The sequence below is a fragment of the Anabrus simplex genome, chromosome 1 (genome assembly GCF_040414725.1).
Source record: "Anabrus simplex isolate iqAnaSimp1 chromosome 1, ASM4041472v1, whole genome shotgun sequence".
Lineage (NCBI taxonomy): Eukaryota > Metazoa > Arthropoda > Insecta > Orthoptera > Tettigoniidae > Anabrus > Anabrus simplex.
The window spans coordinates 1,303,263,053-1,303,275,580 of NC_090265.1; positions in this window are offsets into that span (position 1 = coordinate 1,303,263,053).

The window sequence follows — 12,528 nt, forward strand, 5'->3', positions numbered from 1 at the left end:
ATAATAATAATAATAATAATAATAATAATAATAATAATAATAATAATAATAATAATAATAATAATTTCGTGTGGCTATTTCTAGCCGACTGCAGCCCTTTTAAGGCAGACCCTCCGATGAGGGTGGGCGGCATCTGCCATGTGTAGGTAACTGCGTGTTATTGTGGTGGAGGATAGTGTTATGTGTGGTGTGTGAGTTGCAGGGATGTTGGGGACAGCACAAACACCCGACCGCGGGCCATTGGAATTAACGAATTAAGGTTAAAATCCCCGACCTGGCCGGGAATCGAACCCGGGACCCTCTGAACCGAAGGCCAGTACGCTGACCATTCAGCCAACGAGTCGGACATTACTAAGAATGTAAAATAATGAGAGCTTCTAGCACGTTTGCAAACCACATATAATATTGATTTATACAGAAAACTCAGTAATGCAGTAATGCAGTAAAATCCCTTGATTTGGTTCCCAGCACCATTAGTAGGCCTATCTTTACCCCTCGTAAATAAAAATATTTTTTGGAGGTATTCTTTTTTACAGACATATCGTTGTTGCGCCTACAAAAACCACTGTGTGAAATATTTTACCTTAGAACTTTGGGCAGCAAGGTGAATATGAATGCATATGAGATTAAAACATTCACAGTCTCTTCAACAGTAACGACAAGTGCAGTATGACATAGATAGGCAGAGATCAGCGCATGGGATGTGATCCGTGCATTCAGTGATATGAAGAGGCATGTGCACCACAAACCGCATTTTAGCAATGAACTACACACTTAAGGCCTACCAAATCATTCCATTTTATCATATACCTACAGCATATTTTCACTGAATCATGTGCCTATTACTGCAGAATAAGAATACATATTGATTTATTTCGAAAAAGTGACATATATTCCATTTTAATAATGACTGATTCAATCATGTATTGTTATGGTAGGAATATGGTGAAAAAATCGTATGAAGTGTAAAATAGATGTGGTACATGTAATAATTACTGAGGAAATGGAAGTTTAGATTTCCTAGACTCTGTGGCATAGCTGAAGTCTAGGAAGCACTTCCATTAATTATTAAGGATACGTCCATGAAGAATTGATTAGACAAGTAAATGATAATTCCTTGTAATATTTTTCTGACTGGAATATTTTTTAATATTTTGAGTCATAAGTAACAGAAATAATAAATTACACAAAAATCTCTTTTTGCGTAATCAGTGATTAGAAGAGGATATTTGATTCATTCATGCCATTGTTTCTTCCGTACCATCTTATTTCTAAAGAGTTACACTAGATTTTCAGTCGCGCTGACAACATATTGTATAGATGTATATTGTTTAGATGTGCATTCAGCTGCACTCTCTTGTAGAATCGTACTCTATTTTCTAGTTTGTGGAGGGTTGTTAAAAACTAACATAATGAAGACTACGCCTTACAGATACAAGTGCGCTTGACTTACGGAAGCATCATTAAAAAGTACTCGTCGTAACCCAGTCTATATGTTTGTACGGTACTGGAAGTTTGACCTTTAATTTAGCATCCTCTGGAACGAAGATGAAGATGTAACTGTAGACAATTAATGTAATATGCATACATACATACATACATACATACATACATACATACATACATACATACATACACACCTTTACACCTCGTAAATAAAACTATTTTTAGAAGTATTATTAAAAACATATCGTTGTTGTGCCTGCAAAAACCACTGTGTGAAATTATGCCCCCTTTATGCTTATCTTCTTGCAAGGGTGAAATTCAGATAATAATAATAATAATAATAATAATAATAATAATAATAATAATAATAATAATAATAATAAGTGCAGAATTACAAATTTACAAATTACAGAAAGCATACAGGATCGCTTGGAACAGGTATAATAAAAAAAATATCTCGGAATGCAAAACTTAGACACTATAATACAGTAATCAAACCTGAAGCGTTATATGCCTCAGAAACCTTAATCATTGGTGGCGGATCCTTAACGAAAGACATTGAGAAACAAGGAAGGAAAATTTTACGAAACTTTTTGGCCCAGTTTGTATAGATGGAAAATGGAGGAAAAATCATCCCAGGAGATATATTGCCATTCTAAAACAGTTTCTCACACTTTTCGGAAAAGACGATTGAAATTTTATGGATACACTAGCTGATGTACCCGTGCTTCGCTACGGGATTCTCAGAAAGACTGACTTTGTGGTTTTCCTAACTGAAATCAACATAGGCCATTACAAAAACGTAAGTATGAATGTAGCGATTAAAAGCAATGCTATCATATAAAATACTCGATCAAATGGAAAGCCACACGTTTTATCACTTTTAACGAACAGTGCTGCGGTTAGATTGCGGTGCCAATCTAATAGTCTAAAGTTCCAGAGCTGGGATGACCAGGCCTCAGATTGCCATGAACACTCATCTGCCATTATTCCGTTAAATATGCACACTGTTCATTCCAATCAGTGCCTCAGAGTAGGGATTGAATAGCCCGAATGCTATGATGATCCAGTGTGTTACGTACCAGTAGAATAAGGAAATTTATAAACCTGGGGAATGGCATGCTAAAGAAGAAAGTTATCTAACTCCCCAGCTACTTCCCATCAATATTCAGGCAGGCTGTTACACTCTGTATGACTGGGCGAGCTGACCGTGTGGTTAGCGGTGCGCAGCTGTAAGCTTGCATCCGAGAGATAGTGGATTCGAACCCCATTGTCGGCAGTGCTGAAGATGGTAATCTGCGGTTTCCTACTTTCACACCAGTCAAATGCTGGGCTTGTACCTTAATTAAGGCCTAAGGCACTCCTAGCCCTTTCCTATCCCATCGTCGCCTTAAACCTATGTATGTCGGTGCGACGTAAATCAAATAAAAATACTCTGTACGCAGCAGCAATCCTATCTACCGGAGATAAGGGGCAACAGAAGACACAAAGCACAACCCGACAAACAATTGTCAATGTAATGGTATTGTTGATCAATGTTATGAGTTTTCTATATTTTAGGCCTTCACATTTAGTTTTCTTTCAACTCTGTGATTTGTAAAATATCTTATACCCTAAACTGTTGTTTCTTATTCTCCGACTTTACACACCGATTTTCATTAAATACTGTTTACCCATTTTCTCGTTACTCGTGCTGATATTGACTTAGTAACAAAAATCCAAATTCATGAATATCTTTGTGATCATAGCCAGTACGGTAACAATGTATAAGACGTGAATAATAGGAAATTTAATATTATATAACCTTAGTTATGTAGCATTCATCGATTACACCTCTAATAAGAAGTATTTGAGAATAAAATTTTAGGCCTTCCCCTAAAGTACCATTTTTCTCAGCGTGAATACAATTATTGATAGCCTAGATTGTGTAGCTTATTCCCCAACTTTGAATACCCATTTTCTTTAAAATACGACCACTAATAACATAATTGTTGAGAATTCAATTTTAGGCCTTCCCCTAAACTACCATTTCACTCAGCGTGAGTAAAATGATTTATAGCCTATATGGTAGAGGCTCATTCCCCGACTTCACATACCGATTTTCATTAGACCACTAATAACAAATAGTTGAGAATTCAATTTTAGGCCTTAGGTTGTAGAGGCTCATCACCCGACTTCACATACCGATTTTCATTAAATTATCTTCAACCGTTTTCTCGTGATGCGTGTACATACATACATACAGACAGACAGACAGACAGACAGACAGACAGACAGACAGACAGACAGACAGACAGACAGACAGACAGACAGACAGACAGACAGACAGACAGAAATTGCGGAAAAGGAAAAAGTGCATTTTCTTGTTACTATGGACATGACCGATACAGAAATACCATTATTTTCAAATTCTGAGCAATGTACAGACAAAACTCTTATTTTATATATATAGATTATCAGAATGAACACTAACAGGCTAACTAAAAGAATCCTCAACCTGGCCCCTTCATCAAGAACAGCTGGCTTCGTGAAATTGAAACAGATCTCCAGGAAATCAACATCTCAGAAGACATTGTACAGGACAGATGTAAATTCAGAACCAAAAACGACAATCACCGCTTTGAAGACAAAACCAACACCAGAGCTACTATAACTTGGACAGAAGGACGAAGGAAGAAGCTCAGCGGGAGGATGAAGAGTTTTTGGGAGGAAAATAAGGCCAACACATCAGTTAAGCAAGTTCAACCGTGCTCCTGAGTAGGGCATAACGATGTTAAAATAATAATAATAATAATAATAATAATAATAATAATATTAATATTAATAATAATAATACATCTTCATTACAGAATGTTATGTCTTTTACCATGCAGTCAGCAATCTCCAGTAAAAGTAACTATGCACGTCCATAATTCCTATCTCTAGATAGCTTTATGGTTTGTACAAAAAAATATGCTTATTACATTAAATCAATTAAAATATTGTAACTATCCACTTCTATGTTTCCCTCCATTTCTATTTCCTGCGTGAATGAGCCAATTATCCTCTTTGGTCACCTACCTTGCTCAGTTCACCTCACATGACCCCAATCGAAAAACTGGTTCCAGCAATAGTTTGATGCAATCATTAATTTAGTAGCATTTGTCACTAATGCATATTGACTGCTGTTTGAATCAGAAATCTTTCTCATTGTATTCATGTCTCTTACATCCAGTTTATTAACAAGGTACTGTATATTGACTAAATCAAACTGTGACTCCCGTTCAGCAGGGTTGGCTTAAATACCAAATGAAATAATAATTGCCAAACACATTCACTCTTTTCTCAACCTGGGACCCAAAAAATGGTCCACCTGCTCTAATTTTCGTTGCATGAAATGAAATTAGACCCCTTTCATTCTTATATCCTTGAATGGGTGAAATTCAGATGATAATAATAATAATCACCATCATATTGTATATTATGTCTACGTCCCTCTGACGAATTTTTCGTTTTAATAAAAAGCCAAGTGCCGGAATTTAGATTGGCAGAGTTAATTCACGTGCTGATTAATCTTCTGACAAGAGGGTGGCGTACTTGAACACCTCCAAATACCACCGGACTGAGCAGGAATGAAGCACGTCTGTTCGAGTCAGAAGCCTGCGCTTTGCCATCTAAGATACTCTGAGCATTAATTTCTTATCATATTCTTTCGTCGTCATATTAAAAGGGAAGTGACAAGCCAAGCTGTGTGGCTCAGACGGTTCAGGCGCTGGCCTTCTGACCCCAAATTGTCAGGTTCGATACTGGCTCAATCTGGTGGTATTTGAAAGTGCTCAAATACGTCAGCCTCGTGTCAGTATATTTACTGGAACTTAAAAGAACACCTGAGGGACAAAATTCCGGCATCTCGGTGTCTCCGAAAACTATAAAAGTAGCTAGTGGGAGGTCAAGCGAATAACATTATTATTATTAGAAAAGTGAAAATTTCCGGCAATGTTATGTTCAGTAGAAATCGTCGATGAAGGGCTTATTCAAATTCACTCTAGTGAAAATACAGTCAGGAATACCTTTTAGATTTTCATTAATAATAATAATAATAATAATAATAATAATAATAATAATAATAATAATAATAATAATAATCCCGTGTGGGGATTTACCGGTTACCTCCATCGGGCGCGTCCCATTGGAATTGGGGAAGCTCGCTGGCTCTGCCGCCAGCAGAGTCAGAGGATAGTAGGGAAATAAAATACCACCGTGAAAAAAAACTGGTCCCTTGCCAGGGTTACGGCGAAGACTGGTAATGACCAGAAGCCAGAAAACATCTTGAGGCAACCTCTAGGGCTAACAACCCTAGTTGTAAAAGGATGGGTACTCGTCCAAAGCAAAGTCAAGTCAAAAAGCATGATGGCACAACATTTCAAGAAACATACCCCAGGGGGTAAATCTTCGGATAAATCCCTCGTCGTGAACGCCACGGCGCACGAGTCTCGTTCGGATTCTGGGGGAGACTCGACATCATGCAAGAGACGAGTCGGAGCGTCTCGGTGTACCCCGAAGAGTCAAAAACTCAGGCCAAAATCTAAAACCTTTCTAGCAACTTTCAACATAAATTCACTTACACAAATTGGCAAGCTGAAAACCCTCACCAAAGCTCTCCACGAAAATCAGATATCTATAGTGGCCCTACAGGAAACAAGGTACCCAGATGAAGAGATTTTTGAATCTGAAGGCTACCGATTTTTCAAGAGCAAAGCGCAAAGAGGAATCCTCAATGGAGCTGTAATGCTTGGAACCGCGTTTGCTGTTAGGACCAAGATCCTTAAATCGGTTGCAAATTTCGAACCTGTGAATGACAGATTGTCTATACTCACAATTAAATGCGCGAACAAAACCTACGCCCTAGTTAACGCACATGCTCCTACAAACGATAAGAACAAGTCTGATCCAGACGAAGTTGATAATTTCTGGGACCTACTGGATGAAAAATTGAACAAAATCCCCAAACACCATGTCAAGCTTCTTTTGGGTGACTTCAATGCCCAACTAGGTCGAGAGCAGAAGTACAAGAAAGTTATAGGAAATTACCCTGCTCACAAAAGAACCAATTCCAACGGCATGGTGACCATTTGCGAAAATCACAACCTGCAAGTCATGTCGACCCACTTTCGCCATCTACCCAGAAAGCAAATGACTTGGCGTTCTCCCGTCCAAGCTCTCGGAGAGTTCCAAATTGATCACGTTGCGATCTCCAGGAGAAAGAGCCCTGAGATTATGAATGTCAAGGTAAAGAAAGGCATCAATGTGGCCTCAGATCATTATATGTCTCTTATCAAATTCAAACCAATTCCCGCAAACACAAGGAAGACAACCAAACAGATCACACGCTTCGACAATGATAAACTTCGGCAAAGGGTCGAGGAGTTCCAGGAGAAGGCTAGACCAAATGACTGTGACTTTAACAACGCCAAAAGTCTCCTTGTTGAGGCCGCCTAAGGCGTTGCAGAAATCAAGAGAAGCAAAAAGTATGCCTGGTGGAATAGTACCTGCGAATCAGTCCTCCAAGGAAGACTCATTGCGTGGAAACAGTACAACTCTACGAAATCAGAAAATGATTGGGAAACCTACAAAACCCAACGTGCCCAAGCAGCTAGGGTGTTCAGAACTGAAAAACGTAAATACGAAAAATCTCTCATTGAAAAGATAGAACAAAACTTTAGGAAGAATGAAAGCAGAGAGTACTACAGAGTATTCAAACGCAAACTCACTGGCTATAAACCACCATCTCTATGCTTTGAGCGAACGGACGGCACACTGGCGACGTCAAATGAAGAAAATTGCAGCATTCTGGAAGATTACTTCAAAAATTTACTTAATTGCTCTAAACCGCAAAGCGCCATTGAGACCAAGGAACCCTTACTCAGGAACCCAGATTCCAGACCACCCGACAGAAATGAAATCAAGCGCCACATTGCCCGTCTCAAAAATAACAAAGCGCCGGGGGAAGACTCAGTAGTAGCAGAACAATGGAAATATGCCCCAGAAGAATCACTTGATATCTTGCAAAAGCAAATAGAAGAAATTTGGAACAAAGAGACCCTACCCGAAGATTGGAAAATAGCTTTGATCCATCCATTACACAAAAAAGGCAGCATGAAGAACATCAACAACTACAGAGGAATATCTTTGCTACCCGTGACTTACAAAATTCTATCACTTGCCATCCTGGAGCGTTTGGAAGCACAAGTCGAACATAAAATAGGTGAATACCAAGGAGGGTTCAGGAAAGGTCGCTCAACAGCTGAACAGATCCAAAATCTCAAAATGATCATCAGATATTGTACACTAAGGTCCAAGCAGTATGTGTCTGTCTTTGTGGACTTTAAGAAAGCGTACGACTCCATTGACCGGGAAGTCCTGCTAAACATCTTAAATGAATTTGGAGTTAATTTGAAACTGCTGGCATTAATTAGAGCCACCCTGACCGATACAAAATCCAAGGTGAAGTTCCACGGATGTCTCTCGCATTCCTTTGACATCAAAACAGGAGTCCGACAAGGTGATGGGCTATCCCCGATACTCTTCAACTGTGTTCTTGTAAAGATCATCAGAACCTGGTGGGTGAGATTACACTAAACCAACTACAGTCCATTGAGAATAGGAACAAAATCCAAGGGGATTGCAACAGACTGCTTAGCATTTGCCGATGATATTGCTGTTCTCTCAAACGACATAGAAACCGCTAGAGCTCAAGTTGAAATTTTAAAGGAAATTGCCGAACAAACTGGTTTGCAGATATAGTTCGAGAAAGCAGAAGTAATGACTAACATCAAAGAGGCTCCACCAAAACCCCATACAAAATACGGGGACATCACCCGAGTAGACAAATTCAAATACCTGGGTGAGATCATCATGAAAAATGGACTGGACAAAAAAGCACTTCATGAGCGAGTACGCAAACTGGAAATAGCCTACCAAACATCCCGCACAATCTACAACAAAAAACGCCTTTCCCAAAACACCAAGATACGTCACTATGAAACAGTTCTGAAGCCAGTAGTTCTATATGCAGCCGAAACCCTGTCTCTAAATGCCAACAAAGGACTCCTTGAAGAACTGGAGAAAAGAGAACGCAAAATTGTGAGAGGAATCTTGGGATCAAAGTACAGAAATGGAATCCATTCAAAGAGATCCAACAAGGAAGTCTACAGCAAAATAGAGAAATTTAACGACACAATCAGAAAAAGACGGGCACGATTTTACGGTCATCTGAAAAGAATGGACAGAAGAAAGTTAACTAAAGAAATCTTTCACTTTTTTGATTCAAACCCTAAAACCACAATTCCCTGGTTTAGAAATACCAAAGAAGACCTGCAAATGCTACATATCTCAGCTGAAGACGCCTTTAACAGAGATGTCTTCCGCAAGAAAATATTGACGAACGGGCTAAACCGAGACGAGCAACCGAAGAGAAGACACGGTGCCCCTTGGACAGAGGAGCGTAAGCAGGCCCACTCAGCGAATTATATAATAATAATAATAATAATAATAATAATAATAATAATAATAATAATAATAGATAACTTCTCTAAGCATATTGGTCCTGTACTATTATCAATTTCCTCTAAAATTTCGCCTTCCTCTTAATATTTCTATGAATCAATTTATTTTATAATATCGAAGGAGTTCCCTACCCCTACGAGGTATCCAGCGCATAGCTGCAAGCTCACTTTTGAGAAATGGGTGGGATCAAACTCTTCAAGATGATTTTCTGCTTTCCTATCTTCACATCTGGTAAATGTCGAGAACCTACCTTAATTAAAACTGGTCTTTACCTTTCTTGTCCTAGGTAATTACTTCGTCAACTTCGCCATATATCTGCGTGCGTATTAGTGTGAAATCATTGTTTCTACAGACGAGAGCTTCCTTGAACGTCAATCACTTGTATTTTATGTGCTATGTTATCTCGATGCCTTTGCATGCAAAGCAAACTTATCTACATCACGTCTATTCTATACATCATTCACCTCACTGATTGTGAGTTAAATCCAATTTATTATAAAATTGTATTTTATTTATCAGGCATTTTTCCCTTCTTCACCTTTAAATATCTAAAGGGACCATGCGGCTGAATAGAGCACTGCGTGGGATCCAAGCTGTTCACATGGAGATGTATCTGTACCAGTTTCGTCGGCAATAAGGAGATTATATGTGGGAGCTCTATAAAAGAAACCGTTTCCTTTCAGACCTATCCGTCTTCATATTCCAAGGGTGAGGAGAAGAATTTCTAGTCCGATTAGTACTAGCTCGATCTTTTGATTAGTCATGAATGAAAGACTGGCCTTAGAAACCGAAAGTAGAAGCACTCGAGATCAATGTACTACTTGTACTCAAGATCATGGGATCGAATCATGATTAAAAGTGAGCCATCTGTGTGAGTATAGTTAGTTTGCATCTTCGTGGAAATTACTGACACTCAGCATCTCTAAACGTCGACAGTAGTGGAAGGGACGTTCAACACATCAATTTTTCCACGAAAATACAGACCAAATGCTACTGCAATTTCTTAACTGTTTATACATACAGAAAGTAGAACAATACTGGGGATGTTTCTTCTGTTTTCAATCATAGAGTAGAATGCAGTCCACATCTAGCAGATGCATGTCGTGTTACCCTTGGGAGACGCCGTCATTTTGACGAGTATGGCGACTGGCTGGCTCAGCTGCCACCCGAGACGGCTGGCTTCACACACAAGCACTTTTCGACGCAGCGCTCTCACACACACACAAAAACATAATAGAACAAACACTAGTCTCTGGTTACCATAACATTCTCTCTCTCAGTCTGTACAACAACAAAGTTCTCGTGTTCTTCGATCACTTCGCTTAAGTCATCAAACACGAGTCGAGTGTTTATATTTAATCACGACTTTGTTTAAGAATTTTTGTCTCAACTCTTGTATTCTGTGTTAAATCATGATTTTGTTACAGGGTTTATTTCTGAACTTTTCGTCCACACCAGAATTTTTAAACTAGGTTAACGAAATATCTAAAGTACATTTATGATTGTAGAGGTTTAAATTTTGATCATGACTCTTATGGTTTACATTACATATTTAATGACTTTTTATCTTTAATAGGAAAATAATTCAATTATCCAAAACAAATCATTAGTCATGAAAATATTTCCATTTGCTTAAGAATATATAAGTAAATAATAAAATAAATCAATACAGCCATTCATTGATCATGTAATAAATGTACTGTTAACTTATATATGGATACACCTACTATATTTTGTGTTTATTAATATTTTTATGTCATCAGTATATGTGCAATACGCTGTTCTTCAAATCGATTCAGGTAAACTTAATTATAGTACTTGAATTGTTTTGATGTTACATTCTTGCAGCTTTGTTGTGAATCATTTTGTTTTAGACGTATGCTGTGGCAATTATAGGTGGAGATCAAGCATAAAATGGAGTTGGTGTTGTTATGGAACATCAAATGAAAGATTATGCAGTAGAAGTAAAATATGTTTCTGATCTAATTCTTCGCATAATGCTGAAATTGGATTCTTCCCAGAACATCAACATCATTCAGTGCTATTAACCACAGACTGGTTGTGAAGATGAAGAAAAAGAACATTTTGAAGAAGACATAGAGGAAAGAATACGAGGAGATGGAACGATTATTATAGGGGATATGAATGCTCAAGTAGGAACTGTGAAAGATGGATATGACAATATTCCAAGAGCACATGGATGGGGTCCACGAAACCCAGAAGGAACTAGACTACTTGATCTCTGCCTGAGGAGCAACCTTGTAATGGGGAACTCATGGTATCAAAAACAAAAAAAAGCCATAAGGTCACAAGATATGCATGGGATGGACAAAGTGGATCTCTTACATATTACTTTTTGATCGAGAAACCACTACAAAATAGACTGTTAAAAGCGATCATAGACTCCTCATTAGATACTTCAAGTTTAACAAGTTAAGTATGAACTGCACGGGTAAAGAAACTCAAGACTTGGAAGCTGATGGACAATGACGGAATAATAGAGTTCCAAGAAAATATCAAAACAGTAATAGCACAGATGAAAGTACAGTTGAGGAGGAATGGAAGGATCTGAAAAAATCTAGTAATGATAACTGAGAAGGTATGTGGACGAACCAGTGGCACAAGAAGATGGAAGGAAACTCCATGGTGGAATGACAGAACAAGAACTGCTGTCCTGAACAAGAACAACTTTCAGCCCATCAACACCGTAATTAAAACTGAGAGGAGTTTCACAAATAAGAAAAGTCCTCTCAGTTTTAATTACTGTGTTGATGGGGTGAAAGTTCCTTTTGGGGATCCTTGTAAGTACCTAGGTGTTAATATAAGAAAAGACCTTCATTGGGGTAATCACATAAACATGATTTAACAAAGGTTACAGATCTCTGCAAATGGTTATGAGGGTATTTAGGGGTTGTAGTAAGGATGTAAGTCTCTGGTAAGACCCCAACTAGAGTATGGTTCCAGTGTATGGGACACTCACCAGGATTACTTGATTCAAGAACTGAAAAAATCCAAAGGAAAGCAGCTCGGTTTGTTCTGGGTGATTTCCGAGAAAAGAGTAGCATTACAAAAATGATGCAAAGTTTGGGCTGGGAAGACTTGGGAGAAAGGAGACGAGCTGCTCGATTAAGTGGTATGTTCCGAGCTGTCAATGGAGAGATGGCGTGTGAGAACATCCGTATACGAATAAGTTTGAGAGGTGTCTTTAATAGTAGGATAGATCACAATATGAAGATAAAGTTGGAATTCAAGAGGACAAATTGGGGCAAATATTCGTTCATAGGAAGGGGAGTTAGTGATTGGAATAACTTACCAAGGGAAATGTTCAATAATTTTCCAATTTCTTTGCGGTCACTTAAGAAGAGGCGAGGAAAACAACAGATAGGTAATCTGCCACATGGGCGACTGCCCTAAATGCAGATCAGTAGTGATTGATTGATTGATTGATTGATTGATTGATTGATTTATTTATTTATTTATTTATTTATTTATTTATTTATTGATTGATTGATTGATTGATTGATTGATTGATTGATT